Source organism: Prionailurus viverrinus, chromosome A1 (assembly GCF_022837055.1).
Source record: "Prionailurus viverrinus isolate Anna chromosome A1, UM_Priviv_1.0, whole genome shotgun sequence".
In the NCBI taxonomy this organism is placed as follows: Eukaryota; Metazoa; Chordata; class Mammalia; order Carnivora; family Felidae; genus Prionailurus; species Prionailurus viverrinus.
This window is the reverse complement of record NC_062561.1, coordinates 69787363-69799842: the sequence shown is the minus strand read 5'-3', so window position 1 is coordinate 69799842 and position 12480 is coordinate 69787363.

Here is a 12480-nt window from a genome sequence, read left to right as displayed (position 1 = left end):
CCTAGTGATCATTTAGATATGTTGCCCTTGTTCAGTTAACAAATTCTGATCCTCCGAACGTGGCCTTCACAACATTATTTGGGATGGATGATGTTAGTGAGCGATAATAGAAATGGCCTTGTGTCTTAAAAAAAGAGAAACTCCCATCCTCAGTTCTTAAATATTCAATGAACTCATACTGTGCTCAAGTGATCAACTGTGGTGCCTTCAGCTGCCCCAGAACTGGTCATAATTTTTTACTCTTAACTCTCAAATCTTACGTCAACCCAACTCACAAGTGGGTACATACTTATTTCCTTCCTACCATCGTGAGACTTATTTTGGGGACTGTTGAGCCCACAGACTTAAAAAAAACAAACCTTAAAAATATTTTTGAAATGTTCACATTTAAATGAAGCAACATGATAAATTATTATAGAGATGAAGGGAAAGGTCCGGAAGCAAAGTGCTGGCTTTTTCCATCCGTGGCTGTACCCTTCAGGAACACGTTCACACTGAGACCCTGCTGAATTGCCTATCTTGGGATGCACGGTTTCATGTAACGTCATTTTTTACTGAAACAGCTCAGCTCTATTCTCAGCTGGGGTGGAAGACGGATCATCTCATAATGTAATTCAGACAAAAACTGGGTTTGTTTTTTCAGGCAATAATTTCAAAGTGTCACAGAAAATGAAGCACATTTGCCCACTGGCCCGTTTCTGTGTCAGTTTTTGCACCGATGTAGAGAGTCTGCTTTGCAGAACTCGTCACTCCAAGGGCCCTCCTGAAATGCATCTCCATGAGGCTGCACTCAGATTTCATCTCTGCAGGAAGTGGGGACCCTTTGTAGCATTTTATCTTCAGCTTCCATTCTGTAAAAATCCACCTTAAGATATGAAAATTCTTTCAAACCATAGATTCATAGAACTAGAAAGAATTAGAATAAAACAAATTCATTTGGATGCAGGTGCCAGGGTGGCTGAATTGGTTGAGCGTTTGACCCTTGATTTTAGCTCAGGTCACGATCTCAGGGTTGTGGGATTGAGCCCCACATGGGGCTCTGTGCTGAGCATGGAGCCTGCGTGGGATTCTCCGCCCCTCTCCCCTGCTCGTGCTCTCTCTCTCTCTAATTAAAAAAAAAAAATTGAAAACATCAAATTCATTTGATTAGGACTCATATAATTTATATAATGGAGGCTTAGGTCTGAAGCAATCCAGAGATTAAGAATATACACCTAAACTTTCAAAAAGAAATTTTTCACGGGCAAAGGATCTGAACAGACATTTCTCTAAAGAAGATATATAAGTATTAGCTAATATTCCATTAGCACATGGAAGGATGTTAGTCGCCATTAGTCATCAAAGAAATGCAAAGCAAAACCACAATGAGATACCACTTCGCTCACTAAAATGGCTATCATAAAAAAAGTCATAATAGCAACGTTGGTAAGGATATGGAGAAATCGGAGCCCTCGTTCACTGCTGGTAGGAATACAAAACGGTGCAGCCGATTTGGAAAACAGTCTGTTTTCCTCGAAAAGCTAAGTAAAGAGTTGCTATTTGACCCAGCAATAGCAATACCTACTTCTAGGTATATACCCTAGGAAAATAAAAGCATATGTCCCCATGAGAACTTGCCCATGAATATTCATAGCAGCATTATTCATAAAAGCCCAAAAAGGTGGAAACAACTCAAATGTCTAACAACCGGTGAATGGATGAACAGAATGTGGTATACCCATACAATGGAGTATTATTTGGCAATAGAAAGAAATAAAGTACTGACACATGCCACAATAAGAATGAACTTTGAAAATGTTTTACTATGGAAAGAAGACAGAGGAGACCATATATTATATGATTCTATTTACATGTAATATTCAGAATAGGGCAATTCATAGAGACAAAGTAGATGAGTGGTTACCTAAGGCTGGGGGGAGATGGGGGTACGGGGAATGATGGCTAAAGTGTATGGGGATTTTTGAATTGATTAAATGTTCTAAAATGGGTTCTGTTTATGGTTGCACATACGGTTGTATATTCATTTAGTATATGAATACGCTAAAACCGTTGAAATGCGCACTTTATTTTTTTTAAACAAATGATTTCTTAAAAAAAATTCTTTTTGAGAGAGAGAGAAGAGAAGACAAGTGGGGGAGGGGCAGAGAGAGAGAGAGGGAAAGAGAGAATCCATCCACACCCAGCATGGAGCTCCATGCAGGGCTTGATCCCACGATTCTGAGATCATGATCTGAGCTGAAATCAAGAGTTGGACACTTAACTGACTGAGCCACTCAGGTGCCCCACGAATTGTGCACGTTAGGTGGGTGAATTGTAGATCATGTAAATTATATGTCTAGATTTCCTATCTCAGTTTTTGATTATCCCGACTGTCAGAAATTCTTTTTTACATCCAGCCTCATTGTTTTTGCTCACCGTAATCAAAACTGATTCCTTCTTGTTTTGGTTTTGGTAATGAAAAAGAGAAGTAAAAAAAAAAAAAAAAAGTCAAAAAACAACTTCCTTATCTCGAATCATAATTCTAATACTCAAAGGTCATTATTGTCTGTTTGGAGGAAACAACTTCAGTGTCTTTAACCTTTTCTCGTGGAATCCATTTTTATCTTGTTGGTCTTGCTGCTTCACCTCTGGGCGTCAGTGTCTTCATCTATAGAATGAGAATGTTGGACTAGATCTCAAAGGTCCCTCACAGTTCTGAAGTTGTGTGAATGTCTATATCCTTTGACAAAGCATGGACATATAAGATAAAGATGTTTTCCTGAGCCATTGTAAGCATAATTAATAAGCTATGAAAAGAATCTGGAGGGGCGCCTGGGTGGCGCAGTCGGTTAAGCGTCCGACTTCAGCCAGGTCACAATCTCGCGGTCCGTGAGTTCGAGCCCCGCGTCAGGCTCTGGGCTGATGGCTCGGAGCCTGGAGCCTGTTTCCGATTCTGTGTCTCCCTCTCTCTCTGCCCCTCCCCCGTTCATGCTCTGTCTCTCTCTGTCCCAAAAATAAATAAATGTTGAAAAAAAAATTAAAAAAAAAAAAAAGAATCTGGAAATGCATTGAAGTAGCTGTGATTTGAAATAAGTGAACCTAGTGTGAAGTGGACACAGCAACAGACTAAGAGGACACTTGATTTCTTTAAAAAAAATTTTTTTAACGTTTATTTATTATTGAGAGACAGAGCGTGAGCAGGGGAGGGGCAGAGAGAGAGGGAGACACAGAATCTGAAGCAGGCTCCAGGCTCTGAGCTGTCAGCACAGAGCCCGACGCGGGGCTCTAACTCAGGAACCGTGAGATCATGACCTGAGCCAAAGTTGGACGCTTAACTGACTGAGCCACCCAGGCACCCCAAGACAAGTTTTAAAAAAATGTTTATTTATTTTCAAGAGGTGGTGGGGAGAGGCAGAGAGAGAGAGGGAGACACAGAATCCGAAGCAGGCTCCAGGCTGGGAGCTGTCAGCACAGAGCCCGATGCGGGGCTCAAATTCACGAACTGTGAGATCACGACCTGAGCCGAAGTTGGACACTTAATTGACTGAGCCACCCAGGCGCCCCATAGGACACTTGATTTCTGCTTTTATGACTCATGGTGAGAGTTTGGAGAAGTCACATGACCTTTCATGTGCATTTTCTTTCAAAAAAATTTTTAACTTTTAATGTTTATTTATTTTTGAGAGAGAGAGAGAGAGACAGAACATGAGCAGGAGAGGGGCAAAGAGAGGGAGACACAGAATCCAAAGCAGGCTCCAGGCTCTGAGCTGTCAGCACAGAGCCCGACGCAGGGCTCGAACCCATGAACCACAAGATCATGACCTGAGCCAAAGTCGACTGAGACACCCAGGCACCCTTACATTTTCTTTTACATAGAGGGGGCATCATAAAACCTGCACACCTCACTCTAAGAAATGTTTCCATTGAATGATTACATGAGTGGATATTGTCAGGCAAAGATTTTAATGATGGTTTATATTTTGTTCAAAACAAAAATGCTGTCATTGACAGATTTCTTTCCTTCAAAAAAACTATGTCATCTAATTTTTTTTGACCCATTTCACTTTGGTCCTATCATCTCCTCTTAAACTTAATGACTATGGCATAGTAAAACTTAAAGCAAACATGAAAATGAAAGCTTAATGAAGTCATGTTAAATGTGAATAAAGCTAAGAATATAAAAAATTAACAAAATATTTTCCTTTCAAATTTGGCCTCGTCAAAGCCTATGTGAATTATAAAAAGTGTTAAGGACATTTCTAGTTGACCCTTCCCCCACATCTCTATAGATCTCATCTTTAAGCTGTCTTATCTTTTTGGTCAGATCGCAGACACCAGAAGTCGAGGGACCATGTCTGATTTCTTCTTTGTAACACCTCAGTGCCTGTAACAATACAGGTACCTGGTATTTACTCAGCAAGCACTGATGTTATTTGTTGCCTGCCTGTTAAACTGCTAACTATAAATACAAAAATGAAAGTTTTCTAGTCCAGATAGATTATTATTATTTTTTTTGTGGGCCTAATGATTTCTGAGGACCTTGAAAGCTAATTAAAAGCATCTTAGGCAACAACAAGTAGGATAGTCACAAGGCCAAGTACATAATGACAAGACTTAGAAAGCTGAACAACAGACATGAGAGTTTATACACCTACATGAAGGCTGATCTTCAAAGCTGCTTCAAAGCAGACTGTATGCTTTTTCCAGCGGTGGTACCGTTGCTCAAACCTGTATGGAAATTTCCGTGTTAGGAATTTTGTTCAGTGAGATTGCCATGTTTGGGAGAATCAACCTCATCACTTACACTCACACAATGTGGTTAATTGTGGTTCTTTTTCTTTCTTGTAAACTTCTGAGTCATCGGCCAATGGGATGCTTTGTACAGGTGACGTTGGCATTCTGCCAATAACTGGAGTTATAAGAGGAAGGAAGATGGACAACCATCGAGCTGAGCTTGACATTGTTCCAGATGCCTTCATTGTACCCTTAAAAGAACCATTGGAGATGGGTGGCACTTTGCTTAAGATTTGGGGTGCAGTCAGGAACATATGCACATGTCCTGGGCCCTGGACAAGTCCAGATGGGCTGTGCAAATTCTGAAGCTGCTGACAGATGTCCCTGCTGCTAGGGGTCACCTGGCACATTGTTCACTGTTGCTGGGAGGCCCTCTTGGGGACACAGCAAAACCACGGCAGCTTCTTAGCATAGCAACAAGAACCGCTCACGAATGACAGTGGTGGTTGCTAGCTTTGGCTGAGGTCCCAGCTCACTTTCAGTGCAGGGACTAAAGGTGTTCACCTGGATAGTGCCAGGAGCTGGGGACCCACCCTCTCCCCTTCTGAACCCTCGCTGGTTTTCTCGTGCCCACCTAGGTGATCTCATATGAGCTCTTGTTTAAGGATAAACTTCATGGATGGCCTCTTCAGAGCTTTGCCTTCTGACTTAAAAAAAAAGGGGGGGGGGAAGGAAAAAGAAGAAATAAAAAGAAAAAATAGGTTGTAGTTGTTTTAAACTATTATTTTAAAACAATTGCTACACGTTTAGGTCAACTGGAAAAAATTTAATGTAGAAATGTAGAGATCATGTACTCATTAAAACAGATATTAAAACAGATTACAAAACATGGGTACAGTATAAGGCCATTTTCAGATCTGCAAGACCACTCTGAGGGGCTCTGGATGCTGGAAATGTAAAAATTGTAGTTATTCTTACATGTCTATTTTTTTTCAATGCACACATATTCTTTCTATATGAATAAAAGATCATTTTAAAAATGATTCCATAGGTATTTTTTTTATTGTGATAAAATACACATAAAATTTACAGTTCTCATCATTTTTAAGTATCTAGTTCTGTGGCACCAAGCACATTCCCACTGTTGTGTAACCATCATCGCGGTCCATCTCCAGAACTATTTTCATCTTTCCCAACTGAAAATCTGTACCCGTGAAACAGTAACTCCTCATTTGCCCCTCTCTCCAGCTCCTGGCAACCACCACTCTATTTCTTGTCTCTATATACCTCATCTAAACGGAATCATAGAGTATTTGTTCTTTTTTTTTTTAATGTTTATTTCTTTTTGAGAGAGAGAAAGAGACAAAGAGCAAGTGGGGAAGGGGCAGAGAGAGGGGGAGACACAGAAACCGAAGCAGGCTGCAGGCTCCGTCCGAGCTGTCAGCACAGAGCCCGATGGGGGCTCGAACTCACAGACCTCGAGATCATGACCTGAGCATAAGTCGGACGCTTGACTGGCTGAGCCACCCAGGTGCCCCATAGTGCTTGTCCTTTTGTAACTAGTGTATTTCACTGAGCATAACGTCTTCAAGGTTTACCCATGTGGTAGCACGTGTCAGAATGCCCTTCTTTTTTTATGGCTGAATTATATTCTAGGGTGTGTATATGTCACGTTTTATTTATCTACTCATCCATCAGCGGACACTTGGGTTGCTTCCACCTTTGGGCTATTGTGAACAACCCTATGAACATAGGTGTAACTAATATGTATTCAACAATCAATTTAAGAGTCCAAAAGCTGTATTTTTCTCAATAATTCTATTATTGATTATCTTTCTACCTGTGGTAATGGATGCGTTTGACTGATAAAGGTTGGTGTCATCCATGCTGAGTCGGGGAAAGGAAAATAGGAAAAAGAGAAAAGAAAAGCCACAGACAAAATGTTAGTATTCAGAATTTGTAAACATGCCTACCAATGTGTAAGGAAAAGATACACAGTAGAAAAGAGGCAAAAACTTGAGCAGACACTTCACAACAGAGAAAATCCCAGCAGCCAATAAATGAAATAAGGCCCAACTGAAGAGTGTCAGGGAGATTCGAGTTATAGCTGCAATGAGACACAGTTATGCACCCACCAGAATGGCTAACATCTGTCTTTTAGACTCAGAAAGAGCAATAACAACTCATCACATGGCTGATGGAATGAAGAGTGGTACCCACTCTTTGGAAAATAGTTTACCGTTCTCTCGTCAAGTCAAAAATAAACATACCCCAGGACCCAGCCGTTGCTTTTCTGGGTATATTCTCAAGAAAAATGCATTCATATGTGCACCAGGGTATAAGAATGTTATGACAGCATTGCTCCTAAGAGCCCCAAACTAGAAACAACCCCAGAAGCCAACTGTAATAAAATGGACAAATAAATTGTGGCCTATCTGTTTGATGGAATACAGGGCTTACGGCCACCAATGTTATGGATGAGACCCACAAACATGATGTTAGGTAAAGAAAGCCAAATTGAGAAGACTCCATGTGATGGCTTCCATTTGTGTAAAGCTTAAATTAGGCAAAAAAATACACTATGTTTTTAGGGAAGCATGTAGAGGTGGTGAATATATAATAACACAAAGCCAAAATTCCCATTAGCAATGTGTGGGAATCCAGTGTCTCTGCATTCTTGCTGGCATTTGGTATTGCCAATATTTTTATTTTTTTGTATTTATTTACTTACTTGTTTATTCATTTTAAGGTTTATTTTTTAAATTTATTTTGAGAGAGAGAGAAAGTGGGGGTGGGGGAGGAGCAAAGAGAGAGAGAATCCCAAGCAGGCTCCACACTCAGCATGGAGCCCGACGTGGGGCTCAATCTCACGAAGGCGAGACCACGACCTGAGCCGAAATCAAGAGTCAGTTGCTTAACCAACTAAGCCACCCAGGCGCCCTTGCTGTTATTTTCAAATTTGAGCTGTTTTGATAGAGTGTGCAGTGATAGATCGTCACGGTCCTAGTCTGCATCCTCTTAGTGGTTGGTGATGTTGAATATCATTGGAGCAGGGCAATGTTTGTTCTTCTGACTTGGGTAATGGTTACTTTAGAATCACACGTATCCTGGACACATAGCTCTGTGCTTGCTTTGCATCTCATAATGCAATCATTAAGATAAGAAGAGAGGAAGAGCATTGAATTTAGTGTTTTGAGATATTAGTCCCCTACATCCATTGTGAAATTAATAACCATCAGTAAGGCATTGAAATAGCCCGGCTAAGTGGCAGATAGAGTAGGGGGTCAAGTGGCCTGAGCATGAAGCCTCTGCTATTTGCACTTGGCCGCGGCACCTCTGGGTGAAATAGGTTTACAAGCTTCCAAAAAACAAAAACAACAACAAACCTCTTTCCAAAGGAGACTGACTTGGAGTAGTTCAAACACAGAAAAAAAAAAAAAAAAAACCCATCTATTATGACAGACGTGGCATAAGAGTTTCCTGTGCTGCAAAGGGAAGCGTTCATATCAGAGTAATTTGAGTAAAAATGAGAAACCCAACAGCTCATTTCCAGGAAGCTGGGAAGGGCTTTGAAGAGGGGACCATATAAGAATCTTTTAAAAGGCTCTTTCTGGGGACATCTGCATGGCTCAGTCGGTTGAGTGTCCGACTCTTGGTTTCAGCTCAGGTCATGATCTCAAGGTTGACGAGTTTGAGCCCCACATCAAGCCCCGGATCGGGCTCCCTATCAGTGCAGAGCCTGCTTGGGCTTCTCTCTCTCCTTCTGTTCCTCCATTTGCCTGAGCATGCACGCATGCTCTCTCTCTCAAAATAAATAAGTAAACTTAAAAGAAAAAGCCTCTTCTGGGTGCAACAGAGAGGAGGGATGGGGTAAGAAGGTGTTCCTTGTCATTATAAGCACTTTGCTACTATGTCTTACTTTGATTAGAAAAGAAAAAGCTAGGAAAGAAAAAAACCGTCCGACATAGTATCTTGTACTTGTTTCCTGTGGCTGCCATCACGACGGGACCAGACTGGGTGGCTTAAACAGCACACATGTATTGTCCCATAGTTCTGGAGGCTAGAAATCCAAGAGCAAGGAATTAAATTCCTCTATTTTAGAAAGATGTTGAAGCAAAAGAAAAGTTTTTGGAGTTGGTTTCTTAGTTATCAAGAAATTCAGGCATTCAGGGACTTTAGTTCTTCATCCCAGTTTCTTGGAATTTGCAGAGTGTGCAGCAAATGGTCATTCTTGCTCCCGTGCATTATAACATTTTCCCCTCATCCTCTTCAGCTACCAACTATCTTTGACGTAGATACTATTTATTGTAACAAAACAGCACTGTTACAAGCACTTTACAGTGCTTGTTAACCCTTTGAACTCAAATAAAGCAAAAACCCAAATGAAGTAGGAGCCAATATTCCCATTTTGCAGATGAAGAAACAAAGGCATAGAGAATATTCCTGCAAAAAAGGCCTCGTTTCAGAGCTCATTACCTGCAAAGGTTGTCTCTTTGCAGAGCCTGCGTTCCTAGGCCCTAAGCTGTAGCATTTCTTGGGAAATTGATATGACAACAGTTATAAGAAGGTTTCATCTAAATGTCAGCAAGGTACTTTCTGCAGTTCCTTGGCATATGGCATGAATTGTTTTTCCAGCTTTATCGAGATATAATTGGAATGTAACGTGGTAGAAGTTGAAGGCGTGAAGTGTGGTGATTCCATATACGTATATATTGTGAAGTGATTACCACAGTAAGGTTAGTTAACACATCCATCAGGTCACATAGTTAACATTTTATTTCTTGCGGTAAAGACATTTAAGATCTGCTCTTGGCAACCTTCAAGTATACAATACGGTATTGTTAACCGCAGTCACCATGCTGTACATTACATCCCTGGAACTTATTCATCTTGTAATTGGAAGTTCATGCCCATTGACCAACATCTCCCCATTCCCTCTGTCCCCCAGCCCCTGGCACCCACCAGTGTACTTTCTGCTTCCGTGAATTCAACTCTTTAAAAATTCCACATGTAAGTGAGATCACACAATATTTGTCTTTCTTGTATGAGTGTTACTTATCCTTTCTCCACCTTCTAATATCCCTGTACTCCCTTTGACTTATTAGTTTGTGAGACAGACACATTTGGGAATCAGAGTTAAAAATTACAGTGTTTGTAGGGGCACCCGGGTGGCTTAGTCAGTTGAGCCCTGCACTGGGGCTGTCAGCACAAAGCCTGCTTCAGAGCCTCTCTCTCCTTCTCTCTCTGCCTCCCCCCACTCGTTCTCTCTCTCTCTCTCTCTCTCTCTCTCTCTCTTTCTCTCTCTCTCTATTGCAAAAATAAATGAATATAAAAAAATTACAATGTGGGGCGCCTGAGGCTTAGTCGGTTAAGTGTCCGACTTCAGCTCAGGTCATGATCTCACAGTTCATGGGTTCAAGCCCTGCATTGGGCTCTGTGCTAATGGCTCAGAGCTTGGAGCCTGCTTTAGATTCTGTGTCTCCCTCTCTCTCTGACCCTCCCATGCTCTAACTCTGGGTCTCTCTCTCTCAAAAATAAATAAACATACACAAAATTACAATGTTTATCTAGAAATTGCCTAGACCATTGACATTGGACAGTTGGCATTTTTCTGTTGCTAGATTGATAAGTGGCCCAACAGATAAAATTTTCTTGAAGAGAATACACAATTTTCAATAATACTGCAACATTTCTCTGGATCTGAGGCTAGGCCAGCTCTGGAGACATGCAATAACGTGGGTGCAGAGTCGTTAATATGATTTGTTTCAATCTCTGAATTCTGATGTAGTCTTGAATTTTAAAAAATTTGCTGCCTCCAATCTTATCTTTGGAAAGCCAGATTTTGGTAGTGTTAAGTCAAGATTGATTGATTTATTTACTTGCTTATTTTAAGTTTATTTCTTTATTTTGAGAGAGAGAGAGAGAGAGAGAGAGAGAGAGAGAGAGAGAAAGAACTGGGGAGGGGCAGAGAGAGAGAAGAGGGAGAGAATCCCAAGCAGGCTTTGCACTGCAGCACAGAGCCCAACGTGGGGCTCTAACTCATGAACCGTGAGATCACGACCTGAACTGAAATCAAGAGTCAGATGCTTAAGCAACTGAGCCACCCACACACCCCAAGTCAAGATTTATTGAAAGCTAAATGGAGAATGCCTTCTGCCGATGGAGACTGTAAGGTCTGCGACTTGATGCTCCCTACTTACAGGCCACAGGAGATGAGCCTGTTGCTGTTTTGGGAGGGCTGGCAATAGAGACAGATTGCTGGGGCTGAGATAGAACACTTTATTATTCCTGACAGAACAAGCAGCATGAGTATCCACACATTTGCCTTGGTCCTCCTTGCCCGTAAGTCCTGGGGTCAATGTGGTATGGCCCAGATGAATGTGATCCATGCAGTGGGTTTCAGATGCAGCTGAGAAACACAGAACTTGGAGAACCCGCCTCTTTTCAAGCAAGCAGCAACCAAGCCTGCTTCTTGTCTTCAGGGAGATCTTACATCTCTTAAGGTTACCAGCTAAACAGACAATCCTGCCCCAGAGAAAGATTAGACAGTGATGGGAAAACTTCTGGTAAAGACTGGATGTGTGCAAAGCTAGTGTTAGCAGAGACTGGAAAAGCCGTGAGGAAACTCCTCTGGGAATCTGTGTAAATGGCAAAGGGCATTAGGTAGTGGTACCAAAATTTACAAAACTGTTGTCTGTAATAATTTGGAAGATGGGAAATGCTTCTAATAAGCTTTTGGATTTGGCTAAAGAAATCACCAGGCAGAATGTGGAAAGTGTCAGTCTGTTGGATCTGGATGCATATAAGGTATAAGAAGAGACAGACGAGGTCAAAATGCAACTATTGAATTTGCAAGCAAAATTCAGAGAAAATATAAAGGGTCCAAGATTTGCTGGGCTGGAAAATAAAATCGCTTATTTCCCCCAGTGTCCACAGACAATAAAAGATTCTCAAAATGAAATGAGGCCTGGGGCCAAGGTCCAGATTATGCTCAAGATCACTGAAAAATTGAAGGCAGTGCCAGCTAGACTCTCTCAGGAGACAAAAGAGCATTGTCCCACTATTGCCTGCCTTATGACCCAAAATAGAAAGAGACTTGTCTCAAAAAGAATCGGAAATGTGACTTTGGCCCCATTGAGTAGGTCTGTATCAGAGTCATAGGAAATCCACACAATTTTAAAGGGAATGTTACTGGCAGAAGAATTGCTAGCTTAGACTAAAAGGGACAGAGGCTGTCAAAATGGGCTCCCAACTCTCTATAGGTAGAAGGCAGACTGAGAAAGCTACTCAGCTGCAAAATGGGCCATTTCTGATGGAGAAGAGAAGTTGTGTCAGACGGTGAAGCCACTATCCCAGAGCACAGAGCTGAATCTCCAAGACAAATGGACTGGATGCTTCTATACCCAAAGAGCGGCAATGGCTCCAATCAAGAAAGATTCCCTACTTCTGGTGCCTGTACTTCAGAATTGCCATGGAACAGTGACTTCTACACCTCTCCCAGTTTCCCTCTTGATTAGGAGTGCCTTCTGTATATTTGGGAGGAGGGGCATAAAGTTTGCAGTTTTATTTATGTAGTCACCCAGATTGAGAGAAACTGCACTTGAGGATATACCCAGGGGGCCTCACTGGACCGGATGCTGATGATGCGATCTTATACTTTGAGGATGATGCCATAATTGGATAAGACACATGGGGATCCTGGGGTGGGGTGAGTATATTTTGCATGGGAGAGGAAAATAAATATTGCATTCAGGTAGAAGATGTTAG